This window comes from Malaclemys terrapin, chromosome 3 (assembly GCF_027887155.1).
Source record: "Malaclemys terrapin pileata isolate rMalTer1 chromosome 3, rMalTer1.hap1, whole genome shotgun sequence".
Taxonomy (NCBI): domain Eukaryota; kingdom Metazoa; phylum Chordata; order Testudines; family Emydidae; genus Malaclemys; species Malaclemys terrapin.
In genome coordinates, this window is record NC_071507.1 from 174,273,425 (window position 1) to 174,289,252 (window position 15,828).

Consider the following 15,828-nt stretch of genomic DNA (forward strand, 5'->3'; position numbering starts at 1 on the left):
GAAGAATCTGGAATATAATTTCACTTGAAAAAAATGGGGAAATTTCTTTTAGAAATGACCCCCCAAAAGGGAAAACATTTTCAATTTGAACCCCCACCCTCTTCTTTTTTCCCCAACATTGAAATTTCATCAAAATTTGAAAAAAATGTGAACCTACTATTGAGTTAGTCATCAGAAATGTGGGAGAAGGAGTTGCAAAAATTAGCTAATTTTTTCCCCTTCTTTTCATTTCAAAATTTGACATTTGGATACTTTGGTTTAAATTTGAAAAATTTAATTGAAAAACGTTCTTTATACAAAGGAAAATCTGTCTTTTCTAACTAATTGCTTGGTCAAAATAAAGCATCAAAACTGGTATATAAGATATCAATAAGGATTGAGATTTAATCAATAATTTGACAACAACAATAAGAGAAATTAAATAGAAAACAGTAAACTTCCATATATATTACTATATGACTTATAGTGGATCCTCTATAGTACATACATACATTGTTTCATAGTACCAAGCACCATAGAGTCACCTCACAACAAACAGTAAAGAAAACAAATGGGAGTCATTGGCCAACAATCTTCTTCCATGTTTCGTCGTCTTCATACAGCCTTGAGAAGTGGCCAGGCCACATCCCATTCAGTTAGCCGCATATTTGAACACACTCACCCATGGTCACCTTGTGCCCCTAACATCTGGCAGCAGCCCCTGCAAAACTTGCTTTGGCAATCTTTCCCCACTCATCTGACCCACATGTCCCACAAACTCCATTGTTTTTTCTCTGATCATCTTGATGATACCCAGTATCACTTCAGTTAAATTCAGGCAATTACCTCCTCGTTAGTTGTGTGCAAGGTATAGCTAATGGGAAACAATTCCCAGTAGCATTTCAATTCAAAGAGTATGTCTACACTGCAGCTGGGAGCAAGACTCCCATCCCAGGTAGATGGATTCACTCTAGCAGGACTTGAGATAGTGTGCTAAAAATGTGGATGTTGCAGCTCAGGCTGGAGATCAGGCTCTCAAGACTAGGGGATCAGGTGGGCTTGAGATCCTGGGTAGACAAGCTACTGGGGCTTGAAGTAATATGCATCTGTCTACTCGGGAGTCTGTCTACCCTGAATGTCTTGTTTCCTTAATGTCCATGTCTCACATATAGCAAGATGCTGAAGACATGAGACTGCAGCAATTTCATCTCTTTCTTCATAGTGGAGTCACTATTTTTGAGTGCTACACATTCATTATTCCTCGCTTTTTCCCTTTGTTAAAATGAGCTTACTAAAAAATTGAGGTGAAGTGGCTCCAGTTTATTTGTTTGTAGAGAAAAGTCATTTATTTATTATCCATATAAGCATCCCAACATGCCTCAAAAATGACCTGGAGGAAGTGCATTCTTTCTGCCCATTTATTCACTGGCCTTTCTTCTGAAATTGCCAACCCAAAGGTGCCATGTAGTGCTAATTTTTAATAGTGGCTCTTCCGTTGTAGACATCTGTTCACTAGGAACTGGATGGAGACCATCAGCTGAGTTTCTGCAGGCTCCTGATCTCCTAATCAAATTGTAACAACTCTCAGTTATTCTGACCAGGCTGTCCTTGAACCTGTAACCATTTCTTGGTATCATGTTACTAGTTTGCTGAGCCAGCCATCTAGTCCTTATTGTTCTTCATTTATTTTTTAGAACGATAATGGTTAACACTTCCAAATAATAATTTAACACTTTACATTTTAGTGCTCTAAAAACATTTAATATCATTCCAATTTTTTCCTTTATTAACATTATTTCTTTAGCACAATCAATTTTCTAGCATTGTTCAATAAACAAAAATAAAAACTGTCCTTGCTTTGACTAGTTTACAGTCTGAACGAGACAAACATATTAAGCAAGATACAATGAGCCCTGGGAGAGTGAATGATTAAGAACTTTTTATTTAATGAATGTTAATATTAAATTTCTCATCAGGACTGAATTTTATTCTTTTTGGACAATGTGGATATGGTAATATATATGTTTGCCTTGGTGGCTAAAACCTTAGGCTTCTCTATTTAAGCAAGTCCAGTTAAATTGTACAGATTCTCCTTTCTTGTACTGCGTAGGACTAATCTGCTTCCTTCTGGTCCTATCATAATTCTGTGCTGTAAGGATTTGTGTCTGGTGGTTGGACTGTCTTTCCCATGGCTGTCAACTCTGGGCTGATCCTTATTACATGATGATACTGGGGGAGCTGACACTTCATTTTAACATCCTGTCATGCTGGCTCCTGACATGTTTCCCTCCAGTACTGTCTGCACTCACCATCCGGCCTGTTTTACTGATCTCCTGGGAAAATAAATTCCCCGTTTAAAAGAGTTCATGTTTAATTTGAATTGGGTTACTTCCCCCAGGGCTGTCCCATAAAATTGGCAAACCGGGTCTTATGCATTAGCTGCATAAGCGGTTTAACTCACTTCCATTATGCCGTATCTTCCAGCCCAACTCTAGCCTCACCTCTTAGCTGTTAAACTCTTTCTCTGTTTGGGTCAGCAGCTGTTTAGTGAGTTCTCTCCATGGATGCTGTTGCCCTCAGCAGCACGCACTCTTCACCTCCTCTCCCCAGAAGTTCCGTCGGACACTGTGCCATGGGCAGAGCTTTTCTTTCAGCTGCCCATGCTGCTTGGGGAGCTGTGCAGAGCTTCAAAAAAGCTTCCCACAGCTTTTTCATAGCTACAGTGCAGCTCGGCTTGGCTTCCTCCAACAGGCTGCATCCCAGTTCCATTTCTGCAGCTGTCCATGCCCTACTGAGCCACAGCTTGCAGCCCTCTCTTCCTGCTTTGTGATACCACTCCCAGCTGTGTTTTTTGTCTTGTAAAGGCTGAGGTCACCAGCAAACACACTCTTTATCTGTAGACACTGTTTTATCTGTTTAATGTATAGCAATAGACACTCTGCTTCATTATGCAACAGAATTAATCAGAAATTTAGTCTAGCTGATCTGCATTTTAAGTTATTGGGGATGGGGGAATTTGGAAAGTGCCCTTAAAAAATCTACCACAATGTATAAACATTTTGGATAAGTAGCTTGAAGTAAAGAGCAATTCCGACCATTCACAATAAAACACTCAGATGTGTGTTTACTAATAAGGCATAATATATGACTGAGAGGAATATGCCCAGTATGAAATCTAAAAAATAAGGTTTTCTTATCCTCAGGTATTAAGAACCCTGCCACTATTTAATGAAATAGGATTGAAATTAAAATGTGATCTGAACGGAGGATTATTCATTTTTCCCTTGCTTCTGCTACCTGCTTAATGGCAATTCTCCACAGACTCCCAGTTTCACTCTTTATCAAAAAGACTTTAACACTAATTTAACTACTGATAGATATCAAAGCTTGCATGCATGTAATATCAGCTCCCTTATTCACAAATAGTCTAGCCATGTGCATACTAATGTCAAAGCATTGTACTGAGGGAAATGCAGGTCATCTTTGATCCAGTTTGACTGTGACTCAGATAATTTATCCTCTTACCCAGATCACTTTTAATTTAATCAAAACCACACTTGGCCTTTGGTAAAAAATTCCTATTTACACCATGATTCTAACTAAGCCTTAAACCAAGTTTTGAATAAATTCTGTTTGAGGTGTTACTGTACCTCTCTCCCCCATGGTACAGACAGACATGAAATGATATCACTAATTTAGATTTAGTTGGTGTTGGTCCTGCTTTGAGCAGGGGGTTGGACTAGATGATCTCTTGAGGTCTCTTCCAACCCTAATATTCTATAATTCTATGGGTATATCTACACTACGAAATTAGGTCGATTTAATATAAGTAGATTTTTTAGAAATCGATTTGATACAGTCAATTGTGTGTGTCTCCACTTAAGACCATTAAGACCATTAAGTCAGCAGAGTGCATCCACAGTACCGAGGCTAGCGTCGACTTTCGGAGCGTTGCACTGTGGTAGCTATCCCACAGTTCCCTCAGTCTCCGCCGCCCATTGGAATTCTGGGTTGAGCTCCCAATGCCTGATGGGACAAAAACATTGTTGCGGGTGGTTCTGGGTCCATGTCATCAGCCAGCCCCCCACACACACACTCCGTGAAAGCAACGGCAAAAAATTGTTTCTTGCCTTTTTTTCTGGGTTACCTGTGCAGACGACATACCACGGCAAGCATGGAGCCCGCTCAGCTCACTATCACCATACGTCTCCTGGGTGCTGCTGACAGATGCGGTACTGCAGTGCTACACAGCAGCAGCCCCTTGCCTTTGCAAGTTAGCAAAGACCATTAGCAGCCGTATTGTACCGTCTGCTGCTGTCTCCTGGTTCCTCCTGGCCGGCCTCGGTGAGGTTGGTCGGGAGCTCCTGGGCAGACATGGGTACTCCTGGCTGGCCTTGGTGAGGTCAATCGTGGGCACCTGGGCAGACATGGGTGCTCCTGGCCGGCCTCGGTGAGTTGGTCGGGGGCCCCTGGACATAAATGGGAGTGACTCCATGTCATTCCCTTCTTAAGTTTTGTCTAATGGATATTCAGTCCTGCCTGGAATATCTGGCAAGCCTACCAAAGAACCAGAGAGGCAAACGGCCACTCCGGGTCAGAGCCCCAGACATCCCATTTCTATGATGAGCTGCATGCCATTCTAGGGGGTGCCCCTACAACTACCCCACCTCTGTGCTTCCCTCCTCTCCCACCCCTCCTGGGCTACCTTGGCAGTTATCCCCCCATTTGTGTGATGAATTAATAAAGAATGCATGAATCTGAAACAACAATGACTTTATTGCCTCTACAAGCGGAGATCAAAGTGGGGAGAGGAGGGCAGTTGGCTTACAGGGAAGTAGAGTGAACCAAGGGGGCGGGTTTTCATCAAGGAGAAACAAACAGAACGTTCACACTGTAGCTTGGCCAGTCATGAAACTGGTTTTCAAAGCTTCTCTGATGCACAGCGCGCCCTGCTGCACTCTTCTAACTGCCCTGGTGTCTGGCTGCGCTTAAACATTTAGTCTTTTAGAATGGAGTTCTGATAGCATGGATTCATCTTCCCATACAGCGATCAGATCCAGTACCTCCCATTCTGTCCATGCTGGAGCTCTTTTGCGATTCTGGGACTCCATGGTCACCTGTGCTGATCAGCTCGCCACGGTGGTCAAACAGGAAATGAAATTCAAAAGTTCACGGGGCTTTTCCTGTCTACCTGGCCAGTGCATCTGAGTTGAGAGTGCTGTCCAGAGCGGTCACAATGGAGCACTCTGGGATAGCTCCCAGAGGCCAATACCGTCAAACTGCATCCACACTACCCCAAATTCGACCCAGCAGGGTTGATTTCAGCGCTAATCCCCTCGTCGGGGAGGAGAACAGAAATCAATTTTAAGAGCCCTTTAAGTCGACAAAAATGGCTATGTCGTGTGGACGGGTGCAGGGTTAAATCGATCTAACGCTGCTAAATTTGACCTAAACTTGTAGTGTAGACCAGGGCTATGAGTGGTGGAGGATTCTTGGGAGTGTCCACCAGGGTGACAAACACCAAGTGAGTTAGCCAAAACGGAGGAGTTCCTCCAAGGTAGACACAAAGGGAGATATTCATAACAGGGACTTATGCATCTAGTACAATTCACAACTGCTGTCTTCTTATACCAGGCACTAAAAAGAGACTCACAAGAAAAGCAAGCACACTGAGCAGGGAGCCTAAGCTAGCCAATAGAAAATGCTGAGGATAGAAGTGTAACCTAAGACACACCCCTCAAAGGGAGTTAGGTGCCTAAATGCCTTTGAGGATCTGGCCTTTTGGGTCTGCTCTGGCGCCTACTAAAGTCAATGGTAAAATGTCCATCACCTCCAAAAGAAATAGGATCTGGCCAGTGCTTAAGTTTTGCTGGGGATGAACCTTGGCACCTCTGGGCTTGGCAGGTCATAACTCTGGCACCTCTGGGCTTGCTGCATCGGTTACTGATCCCGGCATGGGCAGCAGGAGACTCACGCTGGCCACAGAGCACCCTTTCTGCGCTGGAGCTGCAGCTGCTTTGCCCACAGGTGCCAGCACCACCACCTCGCCCTCATCCCTGCGCAAGGCCAGCGGCACACTGAGCCTGCCCCATGCCCAGCAAGTGCTGGGGCACCTCTTTCATTACAAATTAAGCACTGGGGTCTGGCCCTTTATTGACCTGGGAAGGATGAAGAGCTGAGACAATCCCACTGGGATTTGATACTGATCATGGGGAAACTAGGGATTTTAAATTTAATTCTAGAGCTATCCCCTCCAGCCATGGCTTTAGATCTTGATTACAGCAAATAGTCAATTGCACACAGCTGAACATCAACAACAGAAAGATAATCTAAGGGCTTGTCTACACTGTATATTAGCCCATGCTAGGGGGTGTGAATTCTAGTGCGCACTGGTGTGTTGCACACTACCTGGCTCATGTGGACCCTCCTGACATGTATGAAAAGTTCCTTCGTGCACGTTAATGTGGTCCTGTATCAAACTATACTACGTCAGCATGCACAAGGGAACTTTTAGTGTGCATCACCAGGATCCACACAGGCCAGATAGTGTGCTACACACTAGTGTGCTCTAAAATTTACACCTATCTAGTACAGACTAACACACAGTGTACACAAGCCCTAAAATTCTTATACTTTTAAAGGTAGGTTGCGCTTTAAGCCACTGCCCGTGTTGAGTGTAGTGATGGTTAGGATAAGAAAGGCAAAATGATAGCAACTCTCAGAGACATTGCATGTGAGGCAGGCACCATGTCTTCCACACATTTGGGGGATGCACACAGTAGCAGCATCTATCTATTGTATTTAGATTGTCCCATCACCAGCTTATGTAGGGTGGAGTTTGCATTCCAGTCCATGCTATCCTTTCTCCACCAGTCCATGTGGAAGTGGAGCCTGGCTATAATTCTACCCCTTCCCTCCTATTTTGTATATGTACTTATGTAACTGGTATGACTTTTCCCCCACACCCTATACCTTTACATTTTTAAGAGTCTGCTGCTACAGAGGGCAACTATTTTGTCAGGCAGAGATGAGGCAGCTTGTTACAGAGGAGACATACACTGTTCTCTCTTATGGAGAATTTATTTTCGTTCTTTCTTGTTTCTTCCCCGCACCCCCCAATCTAAAATAACAGTAATTCCAACTGTTCCATTTTTCACAGGACTCTTTTTTTAAATAAGTGGGATGGGATCTAATGCTCACTATGTCCCAGAATGATCTAGTTTTCAGGCTGTGCCTAAAGAGCGTCTTTCCTGGTGGACAAAGAAAGCAAGCAAACAAAAATGGTACTCTAACTCTGAGTTCTCCACCTTATGTATTGTGATATCGGATGCATATATAATAGTGTTTCATCACAACAATACAACATTGCAAAATAAATGCAAATCATGTGATCCCACAAAACCCCAACATCAACATAGCAATAATATGTTAAAAAATTCCAATATCAGGATCCTAAAGATTTGAAATTCATGAACTTGATGCATGTCTAAAGAATGGTGACTCCCACCCAGCTTTGTAGCCCTGGCCCACACAACAACCCATCTGCCACAGGCCATCGCTCCCCAGCTTGTTATCTTCATGAAAGGGAAAGCTCACGGTCTGCTACCCTGATGTCATTGGTGATTCCTTCTTGCTTCAGACTAACCTGAATCGCTCCAGCATCTTCATGGTGGCTGGTGGCATGCCCATTCCTCCTTCCGGCATCTTTACGCAGAGGTTGGCAGGCCTGTTTCCCCCTCACATCTCCTTTAATATGTTTAGGGAGCTACCTCTCCCACTGACCCCCCTTGCTCATACACAAATCATACTTGGCAGCAGATAGGAAACCCTCATTTTTTTTACCTTTGGGGGAGCCAGGGAGCTTAATATTCAAATAACCTGGGCTCAGATACTACTACAAACACAGCATCTATTTTCCCTTTTTGTCTATAAAGGGAGCGAGGGAGTTTCTTTTCCCAGCAAAAAGAAGAACTGGAGTACTTGTGGCACCTTAGAGACTAACAAATTTATTAGAGCATAAGCTTTCGTGGACTACAGCCCACTTCTTCGGATGCATATAGAATGGAACATATATTGAGGAGATATATATACACACATACAGAGAGCATAAACAGGTGGGAGTTGTCTTACCAACTCTGAGAGGCCAATTAATTAAGAGAAAAAAAACTTTTGAAATGATAATCAAGCTAGCCCAGTACAGACAGTTTGATAAGAAGTGTGAGAATACTTACAAGGGGAGATAGATTCAATGTTTGTAATGGCTCAGCCATTCCCAGTCCTTATTCAAACCGGAGTTGATTGTGTCTAGTTTGCATATCAATTCCGGATCAGCAGTCTCTCGTTGGAGTCTGTTTTTGAAGTTTTTCTGTTGTAATATAGCCACCCGCAGGTCTGTCATTGAATGACCAGACAGGTTAAAGTGTTCTCCCACTGGTTTTTGAGTATTTTGATTCCTGATGTCAGATTTGTTTCCATTAATTCTTTTGCGTAGAGACTGTCCGGTTTGGCCAATGTACATGGCAGAGGGGCATTGCTGGCACATGATGGCATATATCACATTGGTAGATGTGCAGGTGAACGAGCCCCTGATGGTATGGCTGATGTGATTAGGTCCTATGATGATGTCACTTGAATAGATATGTGGACAGAGTTGGCATCGGGGTTTGTTACAAGGATAGGTTCCTGGGTTAGTGGTTTTGTTCAATGATGTGTGGTTGCTGGTGAGTATTTGCTTTAGGTTGGGGGGTTGTCTGTAAGCGAGGACCGGACAGTCTCTACGCAAAAGACCATGTGCTTTCTCCCCTTTCTGGGCTGGTCCTCTCTTCATTCCTGGTGGTTTCATATCTCTTGTGTTTTGAGTTTTGAACAAACCCTCAAAACTCAGCTAAATCTCTGCCTAGTTTCACAGCAAAACCCTGTGAAACCATCACGTGTGTGCGTGTGTGTGTGTGTCTGTGTGTGTGTGTATGTGTGTTTTCCATTTGTGGGGGGAAAAATCTGTAGGGTTCACCCAGAACCTGGCCCAGATTAACCTGAGAAATTTGGGGTTGATAACAAAACATGGAAGCAAGTGAGATATGAGGTTTATGAGGATCTTTCACCCAGCTGTAGTAATTTCATATGACTTCAAAAAAATATGAAACTTGTCTCTTACTTCAATTGAGATTAAAATATTAACAAATACATTTGTCACTTACATGATTAAAGACTCTGTAAGTTAAATTAAGTCAGTCAAGGGAAAGTATCATCAGGTAATACCTCCTCTTTAAATTCACTAACTGGCAACAAAAAATATGTATCCTCTTCATCACAGTTTTAAAGAATAACATGAAACATTTAAAAAAAAAATCCCTGGCAGAAAAAACCCGAAATTTATATCATCATGCTTTTAATAACATTAAGTAAAACCCTCACCATGTTCAACGTCGCTATATTAGAATCAACAGTAATGCCACTTTTAATTAAACTAGGTATTGCAAAGGATCTGTGCTCTCTTACGTTGATCCTTATAATCTTATATCATATTTTACCCACTGAAGTATTTTTATTAATAGTGCTATAGAGGTTTTGGCAGCAGGGCTTCTTAGATCTTCTAATAACCTTTTGAGCCTGAGCTTGCTTCCTTTCATAATCTACCAAATCCTCTAACTTTAAGGAATGTCTCACCTTATTCAAAGCCTTTCCTTTTTCTTTGACTATCCTTTCACAATTCTTACTCTAGAAAGGGAGACTTGCTTTTCTTCCCATACAACTTAGGAATAGCCTAAAACAGCGACAGAAATACCCAGATAAAAAGCCTCTCGACATTGTCAATGACAGTTTACATAAACCCCTTTAAATGGACAGAAAAAAAGAGATCCAGTCAATCTTTTAAAAGTCTATCTTTCCTCTATTGCTATAGAAATTTAGAGGACAGCCGTAAATGAATAGATGTCCGAATATGGTCATTCCACCTCTAGGAAAATCAATTTCAAACTGTAAAACCAACTACTAGTATTTACTAGCAACTTCCTGGAAATTTACATTCTATTGATGCTTGAGTAAAACAGTCAGAACAGTAAAACTGTCATAACTAATGCCAGATCCATCATTCCTACCAGATGATGGTATGTCCAGCTATTAAATTTTTTACCTGAATCCACATGCCAGTCAGTAGTTTTTCTGCACTACTTTTAAACTCTTCCCATGACTACTAGTTTTGAAAATATTTGTAATTATTTAGAGTATAATTCTTCCGGGGTATAAATGACCTTTGATTGTCATAGGCTTGGCCTTTAAAATGCTGCTTCCTGATTGTTTCCGTACGGAAGCTTATTTTTATATAATTGTGGTGAGGTAGCCACGTTAATAGCTGCTATGATAGCACTTGCTATAATTATATATATTTTAAAGCCCCAATTACTAATTTCCCTGGATCAGTATTCTAAATGTAGGCTAAATCTCTTATATACCACCTGAATATTCATAGGACATGACCCAAAGCCAGTTGTGGTCAATTGAAACACTCCCATTGATTTCAGTGTGGCTTGGATCTGTCTTTTAGTCCAGATTCTGCTTGTCCCTTTCATGGGAGCACAGTTTGGGGTGGAGGTTGATAGTAGACCTCCCCTGCCCCGCTGTGTGGCCTGTGTAAACCCTAGATAGAATTGTACCACATTTCCTCCATGCTATCCCAGCTCTGCTAGTCCATGCAAAGGGAGAACAGGGCCTGGCCTGGCCCTCTCCTTACCCCCTTGGGGATTTGAGCACTGACAGCAGTAGCGGTGCTGTCAAATCCATGTCCTCCTTAAGCATGAACTCTCTGCTATGAGGGGTCACTCTGCTTGGGAATTCACAAGAAGAGGGAAAATCTCCTGCTGCCTGTCCTTTTTTATACAGCAGATCAGGGGCTGGACACACTTGTGTCTATTCTCTGCTTTAAAAAAAAAAGTATGGCTGCCACCACATAACTGTTTTACTTTTAAATAATGTAAGAATTGTAAGAGATACGAGGCCCTGCACCAGCTCCAGCAGCATCAAGCAGCCATACAGTGTAAGGAGAAATGCTTAGATGGCAAAGAGCCAGAATAGCTTCTCTATACCATCCCCTCTTACCCTCCACTGCAGTAGGCACTCCTGGGCAACGGGAGCATGACCAGCAATCCCTGGCTGTCAAAATGGCCCCTTGGGTTTGGACAGCTAGGCATAATTAAGAGAAGCATTCAGAGGGCCTCATAATAGATTCACAGATTCATAGATTCCAAGGCCAGAAGGGACGGGACCATTGTGATCATCTAGTCTGACCTCTTGTATAACATAAGTCATAGGAATTCCCCTAAGTCATTCCTAGAGCATAGCTTTTAGAAAAACATCCAATCTCGATTAAAAAAATTGTCAGTGATGGAGAATCCACCATGACCCTTGGTAAATTGTTCCAAAGGTTAATCACCCTCACTGTCAAAAATTTACACCTTATTTCCAGTCTGAATTTGTCTAGCTTCATCTTCCAGCCATTGCATCGTGTTGTGCCTCTCTTGGCTAGATTGAAGAGTCCATTATTAAATATTTGTTCCCCATGTAGATACTTGCAGACTGTAATCAAATCACTCCTTAACGTTCTCTTCGTTAAGATAAATAGATTGATCTCCTTGAGTCTATCACTATAAGGAATGTTTTCTAATCCTTTAATCACTCCCATGGCTTTTCTCTGAACCCTCTCCAATTTACCAACATCCTTCTTGATTTGTGGGCACTAGAACTTAACACAAGTATTCAAGCAGCGGTTGCACAAGTGACAAATATGGAGGTAAAATATTCTCCATTCCTGCTTATGATTCCCCTGTTTAAGCATCCCAGGACCACATTTGAGCTCTTTTGGCCACAGTGTCACACTGGGAGCTCATGTTCAGCTGAGTATCTACTACAACCCCCAAATCTTTTTCAAAGTCACTGCTTCCCAGGATAGAGGACCCCATCCTATCAGTATGGCCTACTTGCTTTGTTCCTAGAGGTATATGTTTACATTTAGTTATATTAAAACACATATTGTTGGCTTGCACCCAGTGTACCAAGTGATCCAGATCACTCTGAATAAGTGACCTGTCCTATTAATTATTTACCATTCTCCCAATTTTTGTGTCTTCTGCAGACTTTATCAGTGATGATTTTATGTTTTCTTCCAGGTGATTCTACAGCCAATTGGTCAGACTGGCCTCTAGCTGACCCCAGGAGCAGGGTATCATAAAGATGGTTTAAAGTCATCCTTAGGCCCCCTACACCAAGGTTAGCTCAGCCAAACTACAGCTGTTGGCCTCCAAAGTTCAAGACTCTACAGGTGTATTTAGACTGTAGTCACTGGGTATGCAGACATAACTGAGTTAGTTTTAATCCTGGAACAGTGAAGCTGCAGTGAATGCGCTTCTGCATAGGCTGTACAAACCCACTGGAAACCCTGGGTAATTACTCGCAGGTTTAGCCCATGCTGAAGCCCATGCTGCAAAGAAGCTCACTGTTCCAGGACCAGAGCTAACTAGATTAAACTACTGTCACCTTTTCATGTTCTCTGTATGTGTATATATATCTCCTTACTATATGTTCCATTCTATGCAGCCGATGAAGTGGGCTGTAGCCCACGAAAGCTTATGCTCAAATAAATTTGTTAGTCTCTAAGGTGCCACAAGTATTCCTGTTCTTTTTGCGGATACAGAATAACAAGACTGCTACTCTGAAACCTAGATTAAAGGTAGTTCAAGTATGTTAGCTCGAGCTGCAATCACAGCCAGTGTTTGCGGTCGAGGCATAGTCTCAGCCTGAAAGCCCCCAAATAGTCTAAGAGGCAAATGTTAGCCTTTGAAGGGAAAAATACAGGGGGAAGAATATTCGTCTTCAAAGTTTCCGTTTTACAACCTTTTAAGCATTTATAACCTCAAACAATTAAAAAATGATGAGTTCATCCATATTTAAATCTGTAGATGTGTCTTAATTGCCCTTCTGCATGTCCAGTAGTCACAAACCGAGGCACACCATATCCGGATTTGATATCCTTAAATCCCTCATGTGAAATAGCATGTCCATCTGCCCTCTGCTTTTACAATGAAGTCATAGATCCCCTCCAATATTCTCCCCACTTTCAAAACCCAGCCAAGAGATTCTTCAACAGAAACTCTTGACTTCTTTGTGTGGATGTGCGTGTGTGGAGGGGAGAGGACGAGGGTATAGCCTTTTTAAATAAAGCTTGTTTCACTTGCTCTGCTAGTAGATTTTTTAGAAATTCTTCAATATATTCAGAGATCTGCAGGGAATGGATCTCACTTTGGCTTGTGAGTGCCAGTCTCCTGCTCCCCCAAGGACATAATGGACAGGTGCAGGAGAAATCAGACTGCCGTTCCCTCAAAAATATTTCCTGATGTGTGGGGGATCATGGTGCCATTCTACCGTGATACTTAAAAGCTTTTTCCTTTGGGGATAATGAACGAGCTTCCTGGCCTCTACTAAATCTGTAATGATGTTCTCTCAGATTCTCTTATGAATGGGTGAATAATGATTCTCTGAAGGAATTTTGAGCTGAAAATTTCAGGGGTATCTTTCTAATTGGGCAAATTTAGGTACTTTGACAGTCCACTCAACACACAGCTCTCTGTCTACAGCAGATCGCTTCCTAACCAATGTAGATTTTAATTGCACATCTCTCTTAGGCATAGACACCTGTATATGGTAATGTAATGAGAACATGTGCCAAATTAGCCACTGCTCTGATTTCATTAACCAATTTCTGTGTTGGGGGAAGATAAAAAGTGAATTTGTTTTCTGCCAGCTGCCCAGCCCTATCCTTTAAAGGAAATCAGGATTTTTGTTTCTTAGAGGCTCATCTGCTAGTTATTTGTTGTTTGAAGGCATAATCCTCAGAATAATTAATTGTACTGTCACCAGCAGATTGTACAATAATGCCACTAAGCACATGCAGGATGATTTTCAAAGGTGGCTATTGGGAGTTGTGGGAGGAGGGGGGATAATCTGAACCTGTAAGGGTAGTGCCTCGTGGTCAGCCCACATCAGTTACGTAGCATGGCCCTTCAAGATTTTGGGATATTTTGATATATGCAAACACCTAGGGAACAAAAGGTATTGTTGGGGAGGAAGTGGTTCTGGGAATAAGTAGTGTCTGGGAGAAAGTCAGTTAGTGTTTCTTTAAGGGCCTGGGACCAGGAGCTTTACAGAATGGGTGAGGCTAGACTTCCCCGTTATCCCACCAATTGGGAATGAGCTTGAAGAATGGGCTGTATATATTCTGCCTCTTCCTTCAAAACAGGGAGATATCGGCAAGAGAAGGTCTGTGTGCTGAACCCTTCTAAGCCTGAAGGTGACAGGTGGGGAAAGGGCTAGCCTGACTGAGGCCTTACAGCTGACTTAAATTACAGCCCTCCTCCAGGAGGAGAGCTGGGGGCTCCTGTTTTTAGGAGAGAGAAAGTGCCTGCATAAATTGCAACCCAGCTCCAAGGAGGAGAGCTGGGGACTCCTGGCTTAAAGAGGAATGGTGTGTACTCATTTAAAGTACAACCCCAGCTCCAGGAGGAGAGCTAGGAGAGCTGCTGAACAGAGGTAAGAAGCTAATTAGGACTCACATGGTGCCAGACTGGGTGTGAACTGGGGTGACTAACAAAGTGAGATACACTTAGTAGAAAGATTTAATAAATCAGACCTCACAGAAGGGGGTATGTGCCTTGAACCAACCTACTTTGGGTAGTTGATTGAAAGAGCCCAAGGAGGCGCTGCCTCAGGGCCATGAGCGGCATGCTGGAGGGCAGCTCCCCATGCCAGAAATACAGAAGGGAATTGGAACATTCAATAAGCGGTGCTCTGAATACAAGGGTTCTTCCAAAGATGAATATGGGCAGCACAAAAGTTCTGACAATATTGTCCCTGCTCGGCTGCTCCAGCTGTTTGGGTGCTCTAAAACCGCTGGAGTGCTCAATTTCAGGGCTTTCCAAGAGTCAGCTATCCAGTCGGTTACTATATCATGCTACAGAAAGGCAGTATTATCCAAGGGACAGGGTATTGAACTGGGGATCAGATCTGGGATTTGATCCTGCCACTGACCTGCTGTGTGATCTTGGGCAAATCACTTCATTTCTCTGTTCCTCTCTTTGCCCTCACACCCTTTGTCTGTTTATTTCATAAACTAATCAGGGGAGAGACTCTCACAAAGCTTTTCTTCAGTGGGGCCTTGATCTCAGGTGGGACCTGTACTACTGTAATGCAAATAATAAATAATAATATTGCTGTGCTCACATATTTCAAATACAAAAGTGTCCCTGTGCTGCTCTTGTACCTTAACATTCACCTACCAGCCAAACGAGCTCTACATGATGACCACTGGATAATAGGAAAGACGTGCATAAGCAGGAAACATATCATACAAATAGAACTCGTATCATCTGTCATATTACGCCTGCTCAGGAGAGCTGCTGGAAAAAGTTACACCGGATAATAGGCCTTTGGGTCACATTTTCACACCAAATACATATATTTCAAATAAAAATATCAGACTTGCATCAGCAGCATCTTGAACCATTGAACATCACAGTCAACCTAGGGACATGAGCATCTGTATTATTAAGCCAGTGTTTGCAGAGATTGAGGCATGGATGAGAATGATCTGATTGAAGTTACATCTGGCTGAGAATGAGTTGTTCCTGATTGGCTGGAGGAAGTCACCAGAAGATATGATGAGGGTTATACTTGCCCCTCTACAGAGTGTGTGTTTGGTTTCTTGTTTTCATAATCTTGTTGGATTTCCAACTCCTGTCAGATGATCATATAGTGACAGTGACCAGTGATACTTTTTTTTCCCCATCTTCATCTAGCTAGGAA